At 34.9% G+C, this 25158-nt stretch overlaps 1 long non-coding RNA gene across 1 annotated transcript in view; it reads left to right on the top strand.

Moving 5' to 3' along the window:
• Window positions 1-24377, top strand: part of LOC129058683 (uncharacterized) — a 36815-nt gene extending 12438 nt beyond the window's left edge. The window contains exons 2-3 of the long non-coding RNA XR_008523968.2: window positions 21229-21562; window positions 23694-24377. This is a non-coding gene — a long non-coding RNA (uncharacterized LOC129058683). The remainder of the gene's footprint in view (window positions 1-21228; window positions 21563-23693) is intronic.
• Window positions 24378-25158: the final 781 nt, after the last annotated feature.

Below are 25158 nucleotides of genomic sequence, written 5' to 3'. Positions count from 1 at the left end.
ATCAAATTATTCAAGACTGGTGTTAAAAGAAAAAAGTCTTAAAAGACACCAGAGAAAAACATTACATACAGAAAAACAAAGATAAGTATAACAGATTTCTCTAAAGTAACAATAATAAAAACAATGGAAGTGAGAAGACAGTGGAACAACATCTTTCAATACTGAAAGAACAAAATACTTTCAAACTATAATTCTATGCCCAGGAAATATCTTTCAAAAAGCAAGGTGAAATGAAGACTTTGTTTAACATATCCAAGATGAAATAAATCATGACAAGCAGATGTGCAATACAAGAAATATTAAAGGCAGTGCTTCAAACAGAAGGAAATTGATACCAGATGGAAATATGAATCAATACAATGAAAGAAAAGCACGGGAATATTAACTTCATGGATAAATCTATATGCCTTGTATTTCTTATTTAAAGCTTTAAATAATATAATTGACTTTAAAAATAATAGCAATGCATTGTAGGCTTTATAAGATGTAAAAGTAAAATGCGTGACAAAGTATTGCAAGGTTCTTATGTTACAGGTAAAAGGAATGGATATAATATCACTTAAAATTAGATGGTGATAATGTAAAAATATTTACTCAATCCCCAAGAAACCAATGAAATGTCAAAACAGGCATAGCTAATAAGAAAGGTAGGAAATAAAAAGAAAACTATAAAATAACTTTTAATTAATATAAAAGCAGAAAAAGTAGCAAAGAAAATAAATAGATGGAAAAAATTGAAAACTAATAGCAAGATGGTAAATTTAAACATAACCATATCAATAAACACATTAAATGTAAATGGCCTATATACTCAGACTAAATGATAAATTTAAGAATGAATAGAAAAGCAAGATGATCCTATATACTGATTACAGGAAGTACAGTTAAATAATAAAGACAAATATGTTTTAACATAATTCTTTTAGGGATTGAAATGGATATACCATGCTAACATAGATTGAAAGAAAGCTTAGAGTGTTTATGAATATCAGATAAAGTAGATTTCTGAGTAACATATTACCAGACATCAAAATGTTCATTTCATAATGACAAAATAGTTGACTTAAACAAATATAAAAATATGTATCTGATAGAATCTTAAAAAAGCTAACTGAGTGTTAAATAAATTTAGCAAGCTTGAAGAATACAAAATCAATATACAAAAATTATTTTTCTACATTAGCAATAAACATCCAGAAAATAAAATGAAAATAATGTATTTACAATAACATCAAAAATATATAATACTTAGGTATAAACATAACAAAAGACATTCAAAACTTCTACACAGAAAACTGTATAACATTGTTTTTATAGTTTTATAACTGATAAAGTCATATGTATTTGAAAACAATATAGGATATTAGAGCTAGTGTAATACATATATGTGATCTATAATACTTTAAATTCTTGTTCTACTTTTTCCAAAAGCAAAATATTTAATGAGGAAAATTGAAGAATGCCTAACTAAATGAAGATAAACCATATCCATGGGTTAAAAGACGTTCTCCCTCTCTCTCTCTCTTTTTATATATATCAGACAAATATACATGCATATATAGTCAATCAATGTAATCCCAATCAAAACCGTAAGGTTTTTTTTTTTAAACTGACAAGCTGTTTCTAAAATTTATAGTGAAATTCAAAGAAGCAAAAACACCCAAAATGACTTAAAAAACAAAACAAAACAAACTTTGAGAACTAACACTACCTGATTTTAAAACTTACTATAAAGCCACAGTAATAAAAAAGTTGGTATTGGTATAAATATAAATAAATAGGTCAATGGAATATATTAGATGGTGTAGAAATAGACCGATACATGCCACTTATTTTGGCAATGGTTAAGAGGTAATTCAGTGCAGAAAGGATAGTGTTTTAAACAACCATTGCTGAAATAATTGGATATTCATATGCAAAGAAACTGTACTTCAATCTCAATCTTGCCCATATAAAAATTGGCACACAGTGGATCATGGTCCAAAGTATAAAATTATACTAAAATTATAAAACTTCTAGAAGTAAATGTAAAAGGAAACATTATGATCTTAGGTCAAGCAATAATCTATGATTGTTAGATATGGCATCAAAAATATGTTCCATAAGTAAACTGGACTTCATCAAAATTAAAATCTGTTCAATGACATAGTAAAGAGAGTGTAAAAATAAGTCATGAAATTGATATAATGCTTGCAAATTATATATATAATAAAGAATTTGTATCCTGGATTCATTAAGAACTCTCAAAATTCAATAGTAAGAGAAAAATAGCAATAAACATAAAATTTAGGCAAAATATTTGAACAGACACTTCATCAAAGAAGGTATACTTATGACAAATAAATAAAGAAGGTATACTTATGACAAATACATAAAGAAGGTATACTTATGACAAATACGTCTTCAACATGATGCTTAACATTATTAATCAATAGAGAAATGATGCTCAACATTATTAATCAATAGAGAAATGAAATGAAAACCACAATGAGACACCTGTTAAAATAGTTAAAATTATAAAGATTTACTATACCAAATGTTGGCAATGAAGAACTGGAAATATCATAAACCTGGTGGGAATATAAAATGATACAACTACTTTGAGAGTTTGCCAGTTTCTTAAACTGTTGAACATATATACACAGTATTATCCAGTTGTTACACTCTTTAGTATTTTCGCATACAAATAGCCATAGCAATTTTATTTGTAGTATCAAAAACTAGAAAAAAACCCAAATATGCATCAACAGGTTAATGGATTAGCAAACTGTGGTATGTCCATATAATAAAATAGTTCTCAGCAATAAAAAACTATTGATATATGCTACTACAGGTATTCTGAGTGATTAATTCATACAGGAAATAATACATACTGTATAGTTCCAGTTATATAAAATTCTAGAACATGTAAACTAGTCTACAGTGACAGAAAACATATTAGTGGTTGCCTGGAGATGGGAGAGGGACAGGAAAAGTTGGGTGGGAGTGACTAAAGAACACTTTGTGGTTTATGAATATATTCATTATCTTGATTGTGGTGATGGTTCATGGTGTGTACAGATGTCAACACTAATCAAATTGTATACTTTAAATATGTACAGTATATTGCACATTGTTTTTTATAAAGGACACTGGAGAACAAAAATCTCAGGGAGTTATAGAAAGAACCAGTATAATCATATTTATTTGAAAACAGCAGAGGTTATTAGAGCTAATGTAATGCATATATGTGATCTATAATAGTTGAAAGTCCTATACTACTTTTTCCAAAATCAAAGAATCACAGCCTCAGTTATTACTCATGCGGGGGTATAAAAGAATTACAGTTCAGATGCTGAAGGGGCCCCCATAGCCATAATTACAATGTTTCCTATTTTGGACTCCTTAACAACAATGGATGTGGGATGAGAATTCATAAAATACTCCACTTACAAAGTCCTAGTGCTCACAACTGTGACAAAACATTGGCTAGGAAGTTGAAGGCTAGGCTCCATTACTAGCTGAGACTCACCAGCTTACTGATAGTACATGAGATTCAAATTTGTGATGAAGCAAAACTTCAAGCAATTGCAAGTTATGAATGCCAGGGTTGCTTGCAAATTGTTCATTCTGAGTTTCAGCACTAATAAAAACTTTTTTCAACCAATCACAAGGTTGTAGCTGGTGATTGTCCATCTCCACGTGAACACCAGTCTCTACACTCCTTGTTCCCTGATTGTAGCAAGCCATATAAAATCATGGCCCTCAAGATCCTGTGACACTATTTACTACTTGCTCATTACCTCTCTGATAGATAGCACACAATCCTAGATCCTTAATCCATTCATTTGTTTAAGCGTTTAAAAAAACTTCTCCAACATTAGCATTTTGCCTACCTCTTGGTAAGCAAGATAGGCTCTATTTATTTAAGTAGCATAAAACTTAGTTGGGAAGAAAGAAACATAAGCAGAGTATTACAATAAAATGTGAAAAGTGTTTTTCAGGGAAGCCCAGAAGAGCAAACGACAAAGAAGGACCTACCAAGATTTCCTCTTTGTTAGGCTCCTACCATGATGAATTTTAATCCAGTAATATTTCCCTATTGATTTTCTTCAAATTATGAACGTGGGCTGTAAAATAACATTTATAACATGTTGAGTTAGCGAGTACCACCCAGCATCTGGTGCTTGAGACCCCACTGTAAGCAATTCTGTCACATGTCTGTTCTACTTTAAGTTATTTTGGCTCCTATTGGGACATCCATGGGAAAATGAATTAGGTGTGATAGACTTAAAATAGAGTTTAATTGTGGGAAAAGTGTCTATTTTAGGTAAAAAATTTTAGAACAAATAAATAGTTGCTACGTGACAGTGTGATTCGCATTCTGCAAATGATATAGCTGTAAAAAATTAGAAGCTAGTTTGTTCAAAGTGTTTCATCATTTTTCTCTGATGAGATTTGATGCACTGAGATTTGCGGTAGGTTTTCCCACCTCTTCCATTGTCTTACCTTGTATCAAGAAGAAGAAATCCAAAAATACATTAAATTAAAGCTCAAAGAGTTATGAGTTGTATGGTTTTAGAGAGGACAAGAGAAGCATATAGGTAATGGGAATGTCTATCCTTTTAAACTTACTTTATCTTTTCCAACAAAATGATGTGCCCCTGTAGGTAGACTATATCATATCTCCTCAGGCTGGTAACACTCACTTCACTGTTTTGTACTTGGTAGACATTTGGTAAATACTTGGCAATGATTATTAAAATAATGAAAATAAAGTCATTTTAATTTTAAATTACTTAAATTCTGGGAAGATTTTGTAATTAAACACAAATTGTAATATTTCCCCTTGTTCTACTCTTTGTTCTTTAGGATATTTTTTAAGCATGGCTTGCCTATTCAGAATGACAATGTGCATTATTCTCAAAAGGCGTGAATTTTAAAAATCTCTTGAGTCATATCAATTTGAAATAAACATGTTTTGAAAATAATAATTAAATATTCTAAGAAAATCTTGCCATTATAAAAGTCATTTTCATGTGTTCCTGTGAGAGTCAGGGGAAAGATTTAAATTACTACTTGATTTCTTGCTTCTATTCAATTTCCTACCAAGGATGTCAAATTCATCTCTCACTTGTGACTTTCATAGAAAGATATAATAGCTCCACTAGCAGAAGGGAAAGCAATGTATTAATAATTGTCAGTATTTTTATAGCAACAAGCTGCTGGATCAGCAAAATAATATATATTGAGCCATTTGTACATTTTCAGCAATAAATTTTTCTTAAGAGCTGTATGCAACTTTTCTTTCATGTATGTATATCTACGACTTGGGAATCTTTTGTTGCCTTTGAGTTGTTAGCAGTAACAATACTGTGTTTATTTTTATTCTGTGAAAGCAGAATTTTTTTAAGTATAATGATTATAAAAGGAAGTGACACTGTATGTTAAAATTAAGTGCTAAATGTCAAGCTTCTTAAAGCAGAAGAGAAAACGTACATTAGTTTCTAATTATGCTTTAGCAGCAAATTAAAGAATACAAAGAGAGCCTAAAATTAGAACATCTACAAATAAATCAAAATTGCTTTTAGAGTGCCTCTTCTTTGCCAGATGATCAAAAAGTTAATTTTCTTCTGTACAAAATGTCATATTGTGGTAGGTTTTCTGACTGGCTAAAATGAACTGGAAAACTCTTCTCTGCTGTATTTTTTCATGTCCACTTTTGTTGTATCTTTTCATTTTCCATTTTATAGTTGTTTACGGTTTCTCTTTTAATAATCCTTAAATAGTCCTTACCAGTTTAGGTGTATATATCTTTCTGGCAGTCTTTGAAGAACATGTAGATATACATCTATAGCTGTATTAGATTGAACACTGCTGTAACAGTAGATAATCACTCATTTGCTCCAACAGCAAATAAAGCAAAAAGAGAATAAATATTCTTATTGATCAGAAATTATACTAATAACTCATTACTAGAAGATGAGTAAGAGAAAACCTTCAATTCTTGTTAATCTTTCCATTCCAGAATAAGTCTAAGTCAGTGAGCATATTAAAAATAAAATCTGTTTTGTTCGATTATTTTCTATTTCTGATAAATAAGCTCTGTGGAATTCAAAAGGAAGATGGTGAGCTATAAATTTAAAAATTAAGCCATATTCCTGACTTTGTGTGTGACTGTCTGCACATCAACTCCCAGTTATCTTCAGGTAGGTTAACAATACATCTCTCTTTCAGTCTAACCTTAACAGTTATCACATGAGAACAAGGAACTTCCATTCTGTATCTTCCATTTAGAATTGTTGAAAAGAAAGGTCAATAAACACAGCAAAATATAGTTCTTTGAGACAAGCACCTTAATATTGTCAGCACAACATAAAATATTAAAGCATTTCTGCAGCAAGAACTAGAATGGGCATTATGTTCTCAAATTAAGCCACAAAATGCCAGATATGTCATTTCAGTGAATTGTGTAGGAGTAAAGCATTAAATATACCAAGAAACATTATGAAACTATATTCTTGTATCTAAGTTAAAGTCATGCAAGAAACATCCATAAAACTTTTACCCCTAAAACTGCATGAACAATTTTCTATCTTTTTAAACATTTTGTCTCCCATAGTTTTCTTATATCTTTAAATAGTTTTTCTTGTAATGCATGTTTCATGGTTACTTATTTTGTAATGCATAGCAGTTTTGAGATGCCACTGTATGTATATGCATTCCACCCCCACCCCCATCCTGCTGTTTTTCCTGGTACAGGAGGCACATTACATTAGCAGGGACAAATTTTCTTTCCCGTGGATCTTGTCTTCTCTTCGACACTTGACATAGACATCTTTTTAAATGTGAATTTGTCTCCTATAGATGAGTATTCAATAAATGTAAGTGAAGCCATCAGCTAAAATATAGAAATATAAATAATCTATGTTATTTATTAACCTATTATAGATAGGCTAATTATATCAGTCCAAATAAAAAGAAAACTCCTCCATATTTGGACTTGTCCATTGGCAAATAGATGTAAGAGACTGGCTAAAATGTAATTTAATTCTTTTGGGATTTCTATTTAAAGAAAACAAAACAAAAATGCTCAGGTTTCACCAGTTCTCTTCTATATTCTTCTCTGGGCACATAAATAATAAAAACAATTTAACCCACTAGGATAAATGCAACTAAGTTCATTTTTTTATGTAAATTTGCCAATATTTCTAAAGTTTACAGAAGAAAATGTTCACTAGTATTATTGAGAAAAATTCCAACTTGATATAATATAATTCAATAACAAAAAGTCAGGCCTGGAGGGAAAATGAAAGATTAAAGAACTGATTTTAAAAATCCTCCACTTCTGATAGAATAGCTTGTATCACACAAAACCTTCAGTAAAAACCTACTACAAATCTCCATTTAAAAATTTTAGCTGATTTAGGCATAGAGAGCAATGAAGACAGCCAGGATTGGAGATACAGATCCCCAAAAGAAGGAAAATATGTCAATGGGAGCTGTAGTTTCTTAGCAGCCTTTTTCCATTGAAGCATTGGCCATTATTTGCCATGTCATGGTGTGGGGCACAGTCCAACCAGAAAGTAGCTTGCCAGAACTTTTGTCTCACCCTTGGGATTAAGAGATAAAAATGTAATAACCACCAAGGCAGGCTACACTTAAAGGACAAAGATTCTAGAGAAAATAGACTTGTAGAGAAATGAGGCCAAAGTTCTTGTCTTAAGGCATTTGACAAACATTAAACTGCCAGGGCATAAGATGCTGATAAACTAAGAAGAAAGCAGGTTAAAAAGGCTGGAGAAACACAAGTTGGAAATCAGAGCCTGCCAAGGAAGAGAGGTTATGGTGACATTCCACAGTTACAGGAATAAGGGCAAGGTAAAAATATTACAGCCCTTAAAATATCTGGATCCTATTCTCATACCATATCCATCCCCAATTAGACCAAGGGAATCTGTCTGTACTCTAACTACTGGCCCAAATAATTAAATCTTCTTTGAGGAAGATAATAACATCCAGGACTCTTACCTTCTGAGTTCTTAATATTTGGCATTCAATAAAAATCTTTTTAAGTCTACAAGGGAACAGTAGCAAATAACCAAAAATCTAGAGAAGAAATAGGTACTAGAAACTGACCCAAAGATAATCAAGATATTGGAATTATAAAATAGACTTTAAAGTAACTGTATTTAATACATTGAACAAAACAGATGACAAAAAGAGTTTTAGAAAAGTGTGAGAACATATATAAAATAATTGAATGGAAGTTCTAGAATTGAGGGACAAAATAACTGAAATTTAGTACTCAATGGGCACTGCTAACAGCAAATTAGATACAAAAAAATCTGAAGTTTGTAGACCTGGAAAATAGATCTGTAGAAAATAACTATACTGAAATAGAGAGACCAAAAAAGAAGGAAAATACAGAAAAGGGACTAGAGACATAAGATTATTGAAAATGGTGTACATATGTTTAGAAGACAAGGAGAGGAGGAGAATGGGGCTGAAGTAGTAGTTGAAGAGACACTGGCAAACATTTTCCAAAGCTGAAGAAAGACATCAAGATACAGATTTTCAAAGAACTACTATCCATAATTATAAATACTGAAATAGCACACGTAGGCATATTGCATGAAAACTGTTAAAAAGTAAAAATGAGGGAAATTTTTTAAAAGCAGTGAGAGTTAAAAAAAAAAAGACATTCTTTGGCTTTTCAGACTAGCAGCAAAAGATTCTCATTCTTTCATTTTTTTTTTACATCCTTATAGTGACATATTCTCTAATTTAACTCAGTTATTCAGCTTATTCTATCATGCCTCATCCTAGGAACTTGTAAAAATTTCCGACAACAAAAAATGCCTGGGTTTAGACAATTTGAATGACAAAGAATCATCTTTCTTTAAAAAATAGCTTGAACACACCTAATTTGTTTCCCCTTTTCGAGGATGAAATCTTTTCCCATTTGTAATTTTACTTTAGAAATTAGGGGATGACTTCTGTATCTTAATTGATAGAGAATTTTAATCTTTTGGATCACCTCTGTACCCCAACTGGATTTGTAATGCTCTCATAAGCATTTCACACCCTCTTGCAAATCGATCCTCCACTGACCCAACCAAAATACAAAGCCTGACAATTTCAAATTTACATGAATTGGAATCTTATAAAATTTAGATCTTTGTTTTTAGATTATAGTTCCATTAGAAAATATTTATAATGATGCAGTAAATAATTATTTTACACTTGGGAAGACAGAACTATAGTTTTTAAAAGGAATAACATCCTTAAACAATGATACAGGCCCGTCATCTTAGTGTATTTTTTAAAGCCCAATTTAAAAGAGAATAGCAAATAATTTTCATTTTCTTTGGATTTATATTTTGCTCATTTTTCATTGGGGTAGACATCCATTATATAAGAAGGGACACTAGAATGGCCAAGGTTACTAGAATGGCCTATTTGAAGAACAAGAATTGGTAGAAGATAAAAAGGCAATAGAGGAAGTAATTTGGAACATTATGATAAGAAAAGTGGAAAAGAGAAGAAGAGGTAGAGAACAAGAAGAAAGCATTGTAGGTCAGAGGGAAAGGACCAGATTTATGCATTCAGATTCAGCAGATATTTTTGAGCCTCTGCTATGGGCCTTCCTGTGTACTGGGCTCTGAATAAAATGGCAAAGGCCTCTGACTTCAGGGAACATCTACTCTAGTTGTGGAATATTAGTTAAGATTAAGTTGGTTGCATTTAAAAATGTTAAAGATTTTTTTTAAAAAAGAAAAAAAGATAATTTTTCTCCAACATCAAACCAAATATCCCAGTGCTGGTATGGTGATCCTATAAATCACCACATTCATTCTTAACCTACATTTTTTTCTCTACCATCAAATACTAAATGGCTTCCTTCCTCAAGGTAATTTATTGCTGGAAACAGCTGCTGGGGCAACAACCTTCACATCCATTACCAGACAGTTAGAAGGAGAAGAAAACAACAGAAGGAAACTATTATCCCCCAAGGAACCTTTCTAGTAGCACTTCCCTAAAACTTCCACTTATAACTCATTGGCCAGAACTTAGTCATATGTAAACTAGTAACCACAAGAAAGGTTGGGAAATAAAATATTTTTGTCAGGTATCTTACTGCTTCAAACAATATTGAGTTTTTCCTAAAGCAGGAAGGGGAGAATGGATATTATGTAGGGATCCAGTTGATTCTGTCTTGGGTAGAAACATATGAACATGGTTATTTAAATAAGGTATTACTCAATATCATATGCCAGTAGAATTATAATGAGCTCAGTATGAACTGTGTTTTTTATTTTATAACTATTTGCTTCTTATGTTCTTCAGGCCATGGATATATTTATTATAATAAGAAAAAATAAAGACACTTAGGTTGGCTGAGATCTGTTTTTTCCTAGTTGGCTTGACTATATGTAATTATTCATCTAAATCTACTTTTATTCTTGTCCATTCCCTAAGAGGAATTTTAAATAGACTGGGAAAATTATTTAAACCCTAAATTTGACTTATTTGCAGACCTTTTTTGAAGATGTTGACTTTAGGAATTTAAGACTAATAAGAGCTGCACAACAATATGACGTTATACCCAAATAAAAACAATAAATCTATATTTTTAATAGTATCAGATTCAGAGAGTTAGGATGAGACACTGTTAACCCAACTCTATTTCTAGTTATTTACATTAGAGACCTATCTACGCTCCAAAAGCGTCTTAAAGTTTCACACCTTAAAGTTAAACACCATTATTATTTTTTCTTGTGGTTTATTATTGGTAACAGAAAGACTAAGTTTCTCTTTTACATACTCGTTTTGTAAACTAAAGTTCTGTTAGAATGCTAATAAAGAGTGCATTGATTGCTTCTCAGCTCCTTCTTCCCTCCCCCACACTATTTGAAAATAAATTAATAGTTAATTCTTTATACTATCAGTTTTCTGGTACAGAAGCTTTACAGTTTGCAACGTGCCTTACCATGTAGTATCTCACTTTTATTATCACAACCATCCTACAAAGTAGACAATTTGCAATTATCTCTGTGTTATAGACAACTTAGGCTTTGAGTAGTGGAGTGACTTGCTCAAGGCACTTGTTTTGCCAATAAGAAAATTTGGATTATGAATGATTTTTAAAAATTTTACTCTAGTCATTGCTCCTCATAACTACCCATAAAGGATAAACTCTTTCAGTTAAAATTATTTTTTAATCTTGCTGTTGGCAATATAAAGGACAAAGAAAATCCTTCTATATTGCTTCTTCTCCTCTCCCTTTTATTTACATTCATACCCACTTTCACAGCCCTCCCTTTTTTTCCTCTCAAGGGCAATTTGTTTTGTAGCTATCCCTTAATTAATGCCCTTTCTTCCCCCATTGGTATAAAGAGCAGGAATGAAATATCAAAACTTGCATTGTAATTGTAGATTCACTCCTGCTGTGAGGTTCAATGACAGGAATAAAATTTCAATTAAGCAATTACCTAAGAGTGCCACTGAAAGCCTTGAGTGCAACTATTCCTCTCCATGATTTTTGTAGCCCTCATTGGCCATATGTTGAATTTCCATTTTTCATGGTTTTCTCTCAAGCAGAAATCTTCACATATTGACATGTGTGTAATGGAAGAGCACCACATGAGGCCCGGCTTTGCATTTATCCAACCTCACTTGCTTCAATGTCTGTGACAAGAGTAGAATAGCGAGCAGCAAGAGGCCTCAAATTTTCAATGCCTCGTCAAAGCCTAACTGTTCCTGCCTGTGATAATATGGAAATGGCCCCCTTTTTACTGTGCAAGCCAAGCTCACATGTGGATTAGTCCTTTGACATCAAGCCCATTTCTTTGCTTTTATTGTTAATAGTTGTAAACCAGACCCTGGGTAGAGCATAGACACTCTTGTTTCCAACCAAGAAGACCGACTTAGAAGACCCTAAGAGGGGAGACATTAAAGCTCATGAGAGTCAGGTCCCCTTGAAGATGCCAATCAAGTCAAGCTTGATCGTGTTTTCCTGCCTTTTAACTAACAGACTTCAGTTTCCAGCAAGTTGCTGAGCCCAAATTATTACTATATGGACACTCAAAGCACCTAGAGTCAATCACCATATGTCTATCCACTGGAATTAATTTAGATTAACAATATGTTCTATGGATATTTCTTGTTTTTTTAAAGTCAGTTTTCCCACAAATCATGAAGTGTACATATTAAAACTCTAATAGTTTTGAACATGAATATAATGCTATAATACTAATTTAATATAATACTAATTACCTATTACCTTTGCTGTGTAATTTTAATTTGTTGACATATTATAATTATAATTTTAAGGCTTTAAGTGCAGCTTTTCTATCTGACCAATGATATTTGAGAAAAGATACTGAGTTTTATTAAAAAGCTTTAATACTTTTATTTTTTTCTCTGTTAATGACCTTGATGTTTAAGAAACAGAAAGATGTGGAAACAACACTGCTGTTCTGTATTATTGCTTTATGATTTCTTTTTTTTTTTTTTTTTTTTTTTTTGAGACGGGGTCACACTCTGTTACCCAGGCTGGAGTGCAGTGGCAGTCATGGCTCACTGCAGCCATGATCTCCCAGGCTCAAATGATCGTCCCACCTCAGCCTCCCAATTAGCTGGGACTACAGGCATGTGCCACCACACCCAGCTAATTTTGAAATTTTTTTTGTACAAATGAGGTCTCACTATGTTGCCGAAGCTCATCTTAAACTCCTAAGGTCAAATGATCCTCCTGCCTCTGCCTCCCAAAGTGCTGCGATTACAAGCATTAGTCACTGCACCTGACCTTGTGTTATTCTTTTATAAAAGGGTATCTAGTATTCTGCAACAGGAGTACTCAGGAGGAGTTTATTTTTAAACATTGATACCATTGGAAATAAATTGCAGAACTTAAAAAAGTTATAGAGGATTGTAGAAAGTCCTTAATTTTAAAAAGACATGAAACATTTTAAAAAATATTAATTGAATCTTCTCCATTCCCTATCCCCAAAGTTTAAGGCTGCTGAAGTAAACATAGACCACATTTCCTTTTGCAGACAGGAAATTTTGATGGCTCCTGTGGGACCAAGCTCCCACTTCTCACTGTTACATTCTAAACCCTGATGGTTTGATCCAGGCCTTATTAACCTTTCCATTCCCACTTTACTACCCTAAGTTTCGGTTACAGCATTTTACCGCAATTTCCTGAATAGTTTCAAAATATGCAGCATTGTTTTCTGAAATCTCTCAGTGTATAGAGATCATCCTCTGTTACGGGTCGAATCATGTGCCCCAACACGGTTATGTTGAAGTCACAAGCCCCAGGACCCCTTATTTGAAAATAGGGTAGTTGCAGATATGATTGGTTAAGATGAGATCATAGTAGCATAGGGTGGGCCCTTAATCTAATTTGATCAGTATGTTTACAAGAACAGAGCCATATAAAGGCACAAACATAGGTGGAGAACACCATATGAAGATCGAGACAGAGGTTGAAGTGATGCACCTACAAGAACTGTCAACCATCATCAAAAGCTAGGAGAGAGGCATGGAACAGATTGTCCCTTATAGTTATGTCTGAAGACACTAATGTTGCTCACAGGTTGATTTTGGACTTCTAGCCTACAATAATGTGAGGGAATAAGTTTCTGTTGTTTTAAACCACCTATTTTGTAGCACTGTGTTATGGCAGCCTGATATGGTTTGGCTGTGTCCCCACCCAAATATCATCTTGAATTGTAATCCCTATGTGTTGAGGGAGGGTCCTAGTAGTGGGTGATTGGATCATGGGCATGATTTCCCCCATGCTGCTATCATGATAGTGAGTGAGTTCTCACAAGATCTGATGGTTTAAAAGTGTTTGGCAGTTCACTCCTCATTCTCTCTCTCCCCTGCCACCATGTAAGACATGCCTTGCTTTCCCTTTGCCTTCAACCATGATTGTAAGTTTCCTGAGGCCTCCCCAGCCATATGGAACTGTGAATCAATTAAATCTCTATTCTTTATAAATTACTCAGTTTCAGATAGTTCTTTACAGCAGTGTGAGAACAGACTAATACAGAAAATTGGTACTGGGAGAATGGGGTTCTGCTCTAAAGATAACCTGAAAATATGGAAGTGACTTTGGAACTGGGTAACAGGCGGAGGGTGGAACAGATTGGAGGGCTTGGAAGAATATAGGAAGATGTGAGAAAGTTCCGAGAGACTCATTAAATGGTTTTGACCAAAATGCTGATAGTGATATGGACAATAAAGTCTAGGCTGAGGTGGTCTCAAACGGAGATGAAGAACTTATTGGGAACTGTAGCAAAGGTCACTCTTGCTATACTTTAGTAAAGAGACTGAGAGCATTTGCCCCTGCCCTAGAGATCTGTGGAACTTTGAACTTGAGAGAGATGATTTAGGGTATCTGACAGAAGAAATTTCTAAGGAGCAAAGCATTCCAGATATGACGTGGCTTTTTCTGAAAGTAAGATATGAAATTGGAACTTATGTTTAAAAGGAAAACAGAGCACAAAATTGTGGAAAATTTGCAACCTGACTTTGTGGTAGAAAAGAAAAACCCATTTTCTAAGGAGGGCTGCAGAAATTTGCATAAGTAATGAAGAGCCAAATGTTAATAGCCAAGACAATGGGGAAAATGTCTCCAGGGCATTTTAGAGATCTTCACAGCAGCTCCTCTTATCACAGGCCTAGAAGCCTAGGAGGGAAAAATGTTTTTTTGGGTGGGGCCCAGTGCTCTGTACAGCTTCAGGACATGATGTCTTGTGTCCCAGCTGCTCCAGCTCCAGCCATGGCTTAAAGAGGCCAAGGTACAGCTTGGGCTGTGGCTTAAGAGTGTGCAAGCTACAAGCCTTAGTGGCGTCCACACGGTTTTGGGCCTGAGGGTATGCAGAAGCCAAGAGTTGAGCTTTGGGAATCTCCATCTAGATTTCAGATGATGTATGGAAATGCTTAGATGTCCAGGCAGAAGTCTGCTGCAAGGTCAGAGTCCTCCTGGAGAACCTCTACTTGGGCAGTACAAAGGGGAAATGTGGGGTTGGAACTCCCACACAGAGTTCCCACTGGGGCACTGCCTAATGGAGCTGTGAGAAGAGCGCCACTGTCCTCCAGGCCCCAGAATGGTAGGTACACTGACAGCTTGTACCATGTGCCTGGAAAAGCCATAGGCACTCAATGCCAGCCCACGAAAGCATGGCTGTACCCTGAAGAGCTACAGGGTCAAAGCTGTCCAGTGCTGTGGGAGCCCACCCCTCGCATCAGCATGCCTTGGAGATGAGACATGAAGTCAAAGGAGATCATTTTGGAGCTTTAAGATTTAATGGCTGCCCTGTTGGGTTTCAGACTTACATGGGGCCCATAGCCCATTTGTTTTGGCCAAATTCTCCCATTTGGAACAGCAGCATTTACCCAATGCCTGTATCCTCATTGTGTCTTGGAAGCAACTAATCTTGTTTTTGGTTTTACAGGCTCATAGGTGGAAGGGGCTGGCCTTGTCCCAGATGAGACTTTAAACTCAGATTTTTTAGTTTATGCTAGAATGGAGTGAAGACTTTGAGGGACTATTGGGAAGGTATCATTGCATTTTGAAATGTGAGAAGGACATGAGATTTGGGAAGGACCAATGGTGGAATAATATGGTTTGATTGTGTCCTAACCCAAATCTCATCTTGAATTATAATCCCCATGTGTCAAAGGAAGGATCTGGTGGGAGGTGATTGGATCATAGGGGCAGTTTCCTCCATGCTGTTCTCATGATACTGAGTGAGTTCTTACAATATCTGATGGTTTAAAAGTGTTTGGCACTTGCCCCTCACTCTCTCTCTCCTGCCACTACGTAAGACATGTCTTGCTTTCCCTTTGCCTTCTGCCGTGATTGTAAATTTCCTGAGGCCTCCCCAGCCATGTGGAATTGTGAGTCAATTAAACTTCTTTTCTTTATAAATTACCCAGTCTCCGGTGGTTCTTTATAGCAGTGTGAAAACACACTAATACACAGCCATAGTAAATTGACATAGCCTCCATTTCCAACAGTTGGCATCTAGTCATTCTCTGGAGTCAGATTTAAACATATTCACAATTTTTGCTGATCCCTCCCTGAAGAAATTGTTGCCTCTTATATCAGGTACTTTTGTGCTTACCTCACGTTCTCTCAGCCCATCTTTTCACTCTAGATATTGCCATGGCCACCAGCTGTTCACAGATGCAACTTGACAGCACTTCACATCAAATGCAGTACATATCTGTTGCTTTTTACTCTAGCCTTCTCTGCTTCTACCAGTTAGGACTTCTGCAGACTATTGAGACTACTCAGTCATACTGACACGTACACAAATCTGAAAGAGCAAAAGAGTTAACACCCAAGGGAATACTGGTAGGATGGGAGCTAGTGGATAAATACTCCTCTGAAATGTTCCTTAGATGGACAAATCTGAGGCACATTTTACACAGTAGCCAGCAAGTTCCCAGTAGGATTGAGCCTGAATGACCCACAGGGAACCAGCTCACCAAGACAGCTTTAGCTTGACTTTTCTTTCTTTCTGGTTTTTTTGTTTTTCTTTTTTTAACTTCTCTACTTTTTGAGATCTTTTTCTGAATAATCCAGTTTCATTAAAGCTTTAGTCTCAGATTCTGCTTTGGGGGTGAGGCATAAGCAAGCTGAGACATTTTCCTACCTTATACTACTTTGGCATTGTGCTTAAATCTCCACCTAGCAAACTTTGCTTTGCACTTCAGTTATTAGGGTATGTATTTGAATCTTCTGAAAGCTCAAGATCTTGTGTGATATTCAAGATCCCTGGTGATATTGGTGTTGTGGCCATCTTAGCTATGGGGGGTGTTTAGTGGCTCGGCCTCATATATTCATATGGCCCAGAGCAAAAATACCCAAAAAACAAAAAACAAAAAATAACCCACTATTAGCATGTCCTTATACTATGTGTCTAAATATTTAAAGTAATAATTCATCCTAATAAAATGCTAAATAAAATATGTATTTTCTTTCTTCCTGGATTAATATATCTTCATAATGACCTGGAAGGCCAGGTTGAACTTAGAATTCTGTGGTTGGAGTTCCAGACCAGAACATGGTGGCATGGAGAGAGCCAGAACTTGGCATGCCGTCTACCTCCCTTTTATTTGTATTACACCAGAATGCCACCTCACTTTGTCTTGTACTGTGAATGCCTGTGTAATCTCCATCCAAGTTCTATCTCCTTGGATCTAGGGATACACACATAAGGATTCACAAATAAGTCTGCCTTAGGGAGAATGGAGCATGAAAGAAAACTCAGGAGCACATAAACATGGAATTCTTAGGACCTGGGATCTGCATCATGATCTAGAAGTGGGTGTGTGATCTCTAGGTGGGCATGTCACAGTGAATAATCAAGAAGTTGCAGATTGGGGAAGGTTTGTTCCAGAAAGAATTCACTGCCAAGCTAAAAAGGGCTGTAAGAAAAACCATGAAATCTTAGTACATATGAACAAAAACTAGAGAAAAAAATCACCTTGTTTAGCATAAGACAGTCTTTGAAAAGAGAGGATACAGCTTATTCTAGGTATATTGAAAGAAAGTTGTATAGTGCTTTGAGGTGCACTGAAATGTTAGTCACTGTCCACTGCGTAGTTCTACTTAGTCCTTCATTATCCTTGAGCAATCTGGATCTAAGAATAAAGAATAAGGGAATCCAAGAAGCCCTGTGGTATAGAAACAGACATGGAGAACGGCCTGCAGGTTTGCTTTGTTTCCTGACATCTCCAAACACCATTTCAAATTTCAGTTATATCACCCACTACAGAAAGATTATATGTAACCAATTTTCTTTTCTTTTTTTTTTCTATTTATTTTTGAGGCTGAGTTTCACTCTGTCACCCAGGCTGGAGTGCAATGGCGTGATTTTGGCTCACTGCAAACTCCACCTCCCAGGTTCAAGTGATTCTCCTGCCTCAGCCTCCTGAGTAGCAGGGTTTACAGGTGTCTACACCAAGACTGGCTAATTTTTGTGTTTTTAGTAGAGATGGGATTTCACCATGTAGGCCAGGCTGGTCTCAAACTCCTGATCTCAGGTGATTCACCCACCTCTGCCTCCCAAAGTGCTGGGGTTACAGGTGTGAGCCACTGTGCCTGGCCAATTTTCTAACTGAGTAATTTTAATAATTCTTTAGTTTTCTCCGTTTAGGAAAGTTTACCATTATGGTTTTTTTGACCTGCCTTTTGCTTTTTCCATTTATTTATTTATCCTCTTAAGTAGCTCTCAGTTATCGGAAAGTGGCACTGTGGACACACTATTAAGCAACCCAGGTGCTTGGTCCTTTGGTAAATGATTTATAAAAACAAAATTAGAAATAGTCTTTTGTTTTGAGCTCAAAGGATACACATTATAAATTTGTATAAATTCAGAGTTTCATTATTATTATCTAGCACTGCGTAAACTTTTATCCCTCAGTCAATTATTTTGCTAATGTTCTTTTCCATCAAGTCGAAGCATACTATTTATAATTCATTGATATCAAATACTGCTTCTTAAGTTTCTCTGGAGAGCAGGTTGCAATTCTGTTCTGTATGCTCTTTGAAGTGTTAGCCTTATTTCTTGGCACATGATAGTGAGTGGAGGCATCAAGTGGTGTCTTAAGGTATAGTTAGCTCCATTTACTTCCATTCTCCCCATCCCTGCCTTGATGTCTTTATGGAAAGTTTCTAAATATTATTAAAGTATGAATAAAATCATTAAAATTTTCTATTTTTATTGATATATAATATGTACTCTAAAGGAAGAAGCATGCAGTGTGCAGGTCATACAGTCTAAACAAGATTCTCCATTCAAGCCAGAATGCACTCATAAGTCTCTTCCATATAGATATTCTTGAATTATTGGTGTTCAACACTGAACAAATTTCTTATTTAGATAAAATGACAGACTTAGATAACTTAAGCATTTTCCCAATATATGATAGTAGATATGACAGTAAACTCTGACCACGACTTAAAAAAAAAGTATAGTTGAATACATAGAAAAGAAAGTGAGATCTCCAAATCAGTTGTTTTAGCCTGTATGAAGGGTCATAGCCTGATTAATGGCTCTCACATTTTCAGTTGAATCTGAGGTGAAGTGATAATCACATTTTTCACCCTGTGATTGTTGTAACAGTTCCCCAATTAGAATGGAATTTCATAGGTTAAGCAGAGCTACTAACTTGCATTTCTTATTTCAACATAATTAGTTAATGAAAGATCAAAATCCAATGTGAAAAATTCACAGAAGCAGCACAGAAAAAATTTCTAGTAATTCATCATAGTCCTTTACAATGCAATTATACACAAATACTGTCATTAAAAAGTGAAACTGAAAAATGTTAAAGTCTTGGTAAATTTGTTGAGAAAGATGTCAAATACTCCATGAGTGTAAGTCTCATAATGTGGGTTCTTGAATCATTTTTGTTTAGACCAATTCACTCTATCTATAGCTGCTCATGTTTTCCTTAAGGAAAGAGGATTAAAAACGATTTAAGAAACTATTTGAGATAGCAGTATTTAACAGCACCAGTCCAACTCGACTTAGAAGTTCTAACTGATGAAAAAACAGGATTAGCAAAATTGATCCATAATTTTTCTAGGGTCAAATCCCAATAAAGACAATGTTAATAATGACATGAATCTTCATCTTGCCATTATTTTTTCTAATTATAAAAGTTAGAAAAAGTTAAATTCAGATATTATGGAAAGAAGTAATGTAGGAAGTAAAAATCCTTCATAATGCCATCTCCTTTGTTGCTGGCTGTATAGTCCTTCAGCTATTTTTCTATACACAATGCTTATACTGTTACTGTCTTATTTTTGTAGAAAGGTATCATGCAAAACATAATGTTTGAAATTTGATTTTTTACATTTAACAGTGTATCTTAACATATTTTCATGCTGCTACATTTAGTTCTATCTTTTTATGTTTAATGGCTGCATGCTACTCCATTAAATGGGTCTGTCATTGTTTTCCCTTAATGATGAAATTTTGAGTTTTTATCTGTCAAAACAAAGCAGAAGGGAATATTCTTGTACATATATGTTGCTGATATGGTTTGGCTGTATCCCCACCCAAATTCGCCTTGAATTGTAATAATCCTCACATGTCAGGGGTGGGGCCAGCTGGAGATAATTTACTTATGGAGGCAGTTTCCCCCATACTGTTCTCATAGTAGTGAATAAGTCTCACGAGATCTGATGGTTTTATAAATGAGCGTTCCCCTGCACAAACTCTCTCTTGCCTGCTGCCATGTAAGACATGACTTTGCTCCTTATTCACCTTCCACCGTGATTGTGAGGTCTCCCCAGCCATGTGGAACTGTGGGTCGATTAAACCTCTTTCCTTTATAAATTACCCAGTCTCAGGTGTGTCTTTATCTGCAGGGTGAGGACAAACTAATACAGTTGCCATACTTTGAAATTTATTTATTGAAGACAATTATCTAGAAGGATGCTGTATCAAAGGATGTATGATACATCATTTTAGACTTAATGAATATTTCAAAAATATTCTTGAATTAACATTATATTGAATATAACCAAACCAGTAGAAACTTTCTTTTCTTATTTTTTAGAAAATTTGAGTTTATATGTTTAAATTGTATAAATTGATGTGGGTCTATAAAATATTAAGCCTTCTCATTCAAGGACATAATATCTCTGACCACTCATTCAGGCTGTCTTTCATGTGTTTTTGACAAGTCTTATTGCACATAAATTTACATAATATTATTCAATCTGTAATCCTAGAATATTTTCTTATTCGCTAAATTCTCATATTTTGATTTATATTTTGAGTTTTAAACTTGTTTACATGATATTTTGCTTATCAGATGAGTTCTTTTTGAATATTAATACATTAGTATTAACATAACTTCTCTGATTAAATAATAAAGTCTTTCACATTTACCCTTGTGTTTTCAGCACAAAACATAATGTTTGGCATATGTCAAGGGCTCAATAAATTTTATTGAATAAAGTAATGAAAATTATTGACCCTTATTTATGAAAAAAGAAAACAAGGAGACATTAAATGTTTTCAAAGGGCAATGAAGCCAGATTTCTCACAGGTCTGTCACAATTACTCTTCATCACACTGCACTTATTTATGTCAAATATGTATCAAGGGAATTATAAGGTAGACTTTTATTTTTTAGTAGTGAACAGAAAGGAATCTAACCCTTTATCCTCCCCTTCAATTCTTGTCTTCTTTCTTCCATACACAGGAATCAGTAAATAAGCTGAAAATGTGAAAGTCATGCAAAGATTTGTTTGAAAAGCAAAACGTTTCAATAAAAGATCTTCCTGGATTAAGAATCTAAGTGTGATTTTCATGAACCACCACCACTAAAGATCAGATAATATTATTCATGCTGCAATTTGAAAGGGAAGCAAGAGGAAAATCAGACTGACTCTGCCACTGCATAAAATCACCCCCCTGGGAATGAACGAAGCATTTCGAGAATGAGAAATGGAATATTGGTGACACTCTGGCTAACAGTTCCATCTAGAGTGAACTGCGGTCATGATTTTCCAATAACAGCCTGTTACTAAACCAAGGTAAATCTCAATTCAAAAATAATGCTTTGGCCGCGTAAGGTGGCTCGCGCCTATAATCCCAGCACTTTGGGAGGCCAAGGAGGGTGAATCACCTGAGGTTGGGATTTCGAGACCAGCCTGGCCAAGATGGTGAAACCACATCTCCACTAAAAATACAAAAATTAGCTGGGCGTGGTGGCGGGCGACTGTCGTCCAAGCTACTAGGGAGGCTGAGGCAAGAGAATCGCTTGAACCCGTGAGGTGGAGTTTGCAGTGAGCTGACATCACACCATTGCACTCCAGCCTGGGCGATGAGAGCGAGACTCTTTTATAAAAAATAAAAATAGAAATAATAATAATGCTTTATTGCATTCAAAACGGTTTGTTTTGCATGAGACACTGTTTACTGAACTGATGAAATTTGTCACCGAAAACAGCATTTTATGCAAATAGTTAAGAGTTGGTTAGTTGGATCTGATTATTGGGAGTTAACATGGAGCTACATATATAATGCAGAGCCCATAACTGAGCTCTTTAAAGGAAGAGAGAAAGTATCAGGTTAAGTCCGCTGGCAAGAAAATGACACCTTCCAGTTGAAGAAAAAAACATAGTTGTTATCTTTGGGATCTTTTTCTGAATAATCCATTTTCATAAAAGCTTTAGTATCAGGTTCTGCTTTGGGGATGAGGGGTAAGCAAGCTGAGACATTTTCCTGCCTTATACTACTTTGGAATTGTGCAAATACAGTTGACCCTTGAACACGGGTTTGAAATGCACGGGTCCGCTTATACACTGATTTCTTTTCAACCAAAGGCTGGACCGGAAACCCAGTATATGGAAGGCTGACTTTTCGTATACGCAATTTCCACAAGACTGACTGGGATTTGAGTATGTGCGGGATTTTGGCACACACGGGGAGTCCAGGAACCTATCTGTTCTCCCGCATAAAGAGCGTCAACTGTACAAGGATGCTCCTAGAGGCATCTCAATCTCCTGTTTCTTTCTTGCTATGTGTGTTTGAGTATGGAAGAGGTTATAAAAGTAAACTAAGAACAAGTTAGCTTAGTCTTACGTTTTAATCAATGATAATCAATGAGCTCCCTAGGATTAGGATAGCAGCTACTGCAAGATGTGTAAACTGGGAAGCCTTAACGTTCTGCTAAAGCAGTGGTCTCAACTGGGAGTGGGGTGTATATTCAACAATTATCTGGAGAAATTTTGGGTTGTCACAACTGGTGGTAGTTGAAGGGCAGTTACTCCTGACATCTAGTGGACTGCTAAACATCCTACAATCACAGGAGAGTCCCCACAACAAGTAATTATCCAGCTCAGAGTGTCAGCAATGCTGCTATTGCAAAATTCTGTGCTAGATGAATGAATAAAAATATCACTATATCTTTGTAATATCACTTATGATTCAGGGTGAAATGATTAAGGAAAAGATAAAAAGGATATGAAATTAATGTTAAATTGCACTTTAAAATTATGCCTCTAATGGCTTTAAGTAACATTTATAACAAATGGTAAATTAATGTTTATTAATGTGGTTTAAATAAATAATTACATATATTTTTATGAATGTATGCTCACTATTCTGCATAGTTAATTACAGAGTTTGGGGCAGAATTCAGCCTCAGAGTGTCAAGTTATGTATCTCTCCATTCAGATTCTGTGGCTGAAGTACAATTGTATACACCTTATGGCAAATTTCCAGAACAGCAGATTTTGCTTTCTAGAATAGATGCACGAATTCCTTCAAAAAGTGTACAATCCTTTCTGTAGAATGTTATCCCAACTAGTTCTTTACTACTAAAATGTTATGGTTCTAGCTTTGACTACTGTAGATGAAAGCAACCTGGCTCTCCTGGCCACAGATGTCTGGATCTGAGGCAGCGACATTAGCCATAGGTTTGGTGTGACCAAATTATGAGAGGTTACAGTTTACATGATAGACTTAGTAGTGGTAACTTTCTGTTTCCATCTTGATGAGGTTTGTAATTTTTGTTTTATTTAATAACACATGAAATTGTGATTTTGATTTTATGATTTAAGGAGCTCATTTTATGTACTTTTGATAGACTATTTTATTTTTTACTCTTTTTTCTTTTCCATCATTTTATCCTCATGGTTATTTATGGGCTGTGCTGGGAAGAGAGGGAAACAACAACGCCTGAGAAGATTTGCAAGAACTTTGCCCAGTTGAGGCCCTTAATGGATGCAATGAAGAGAACTAACTCAATCAAATTCTCTTTTTGTAAGAAGAATAAACTCTAAGTAAAGGGAAAGGTATGTTTCTTAGTTTTAGGATATTGTCTCTGCTCATAAATTAAAAAAAGAAAACTTCCTGACCATTCCTTTAAGTTGCAGATTTTTGAAACTTCCAGTCCTGTGTAATGACCAAAGCTTTGAAGTTGACTTAAATATTTTCCTTTCCCTTCCAGCTAGGGTTCCTTTTGAGCTGAAATTTCTTTTTCTCCTTCTCATTTATTTTTGTCCTATCTAGTATCTCTTAATTTAACACTCTCAGAGTCAAAGTTGGGGGGTGGGATTAAGGTAGGTGTTAAGGATGATAGAAGAGGTAAGGCAGGTAAGAAATCTCATATTTTACAGATATCTTCATGACTTCTGGGCATTACAGATATTTAAAGCAAACAATGTTTTTCACTTTTAGGGTACCTGTGTATGTTCTTTGACGATTTCTCTCCAAGAGTACCTTTTGAAAAGCTCCTGGAGCATAGGCAGTGTTTTTCCTTTGTCAGGCGTAGCCCCATGACATAGAATTTCCTCTTGGATTTACAGTCCACATCCTTTTCCATTTGTTGTTTCTCACCCTAAAAGGCAACCCTCCTGAAGTGGATCCCACTTGAAATAACCCCAGGCTGACATTTCTACTTGGAATCTATATGTTAGTGCCATGATTAACCCATATTTGACCCACTTTCAGAGAGAAAGGAAGTAACTTCTCAGTTTTAGCCTTTTATTTTGTTGCCAAGTATCACCTGAGCTTTACAAGGCATGAGTCACAAACTTTGGGAGATACCAATAAAGCTTTACAGGGTGGCCTCTTCAAAACCTCTCTCAGTGCCCTTGAGGTGACAACCAGATACTACCCAAGTCTTCCCCACTGTGACATTAGGATTCCTAGAAACCTGATGATGCTCTCAAAATTTTCTTCTACAAAACTTTCTCTTTATTACCAACTCTCGACTGCTGAAAATGTTAAAGATGATCCAGGGTTTAAAGAGTTGTGTAGCGAGTCTATGGATATTTTCATTATAAATTTTTGCATGAGAAACAAACACCAACTTTGGAATAGAGGAATGTCTAGTACATTATATTTTATCTTGGTGTTTCATCAAAAACATTAATTTTAACATTCTGTAAGAAAAAAATTTCAAAGTAATTCTACTTACATAAAATAATACAGATGTTAAAGGAATTAATCTCAGAGAGAATGCGGTAGCATATTAATTGAGTTATCTAGAACAGTCAATTGTATTCAATCTCAGGAATGCAAGGATAGTTCATATTTGAAAATCTATTAATTTTCTTCATTATATTCCAGCAAAAATTGCAAATGAAAATGCATTTAATAGAATTCAACTTTATTCTTGGTA

This window comes from Pongo abelii, chromosome 2 (genome assembly GCF_028885655.2).
Source record: "Pongo abelii isolate AG06213 chromosome 2, NHGRI_mPonAbe1-v2.0_pri, whole genome shotgun sequence".
Classification (NCBI taxonomy): Eukaryota; Metazoa; Chordata; class Mammalia; order Primates; family Hominidae; genus Pongo; species Pongo abelii.
This window is presented reverse-complemented; position numbering and strand designations above follow the sequence as displayed.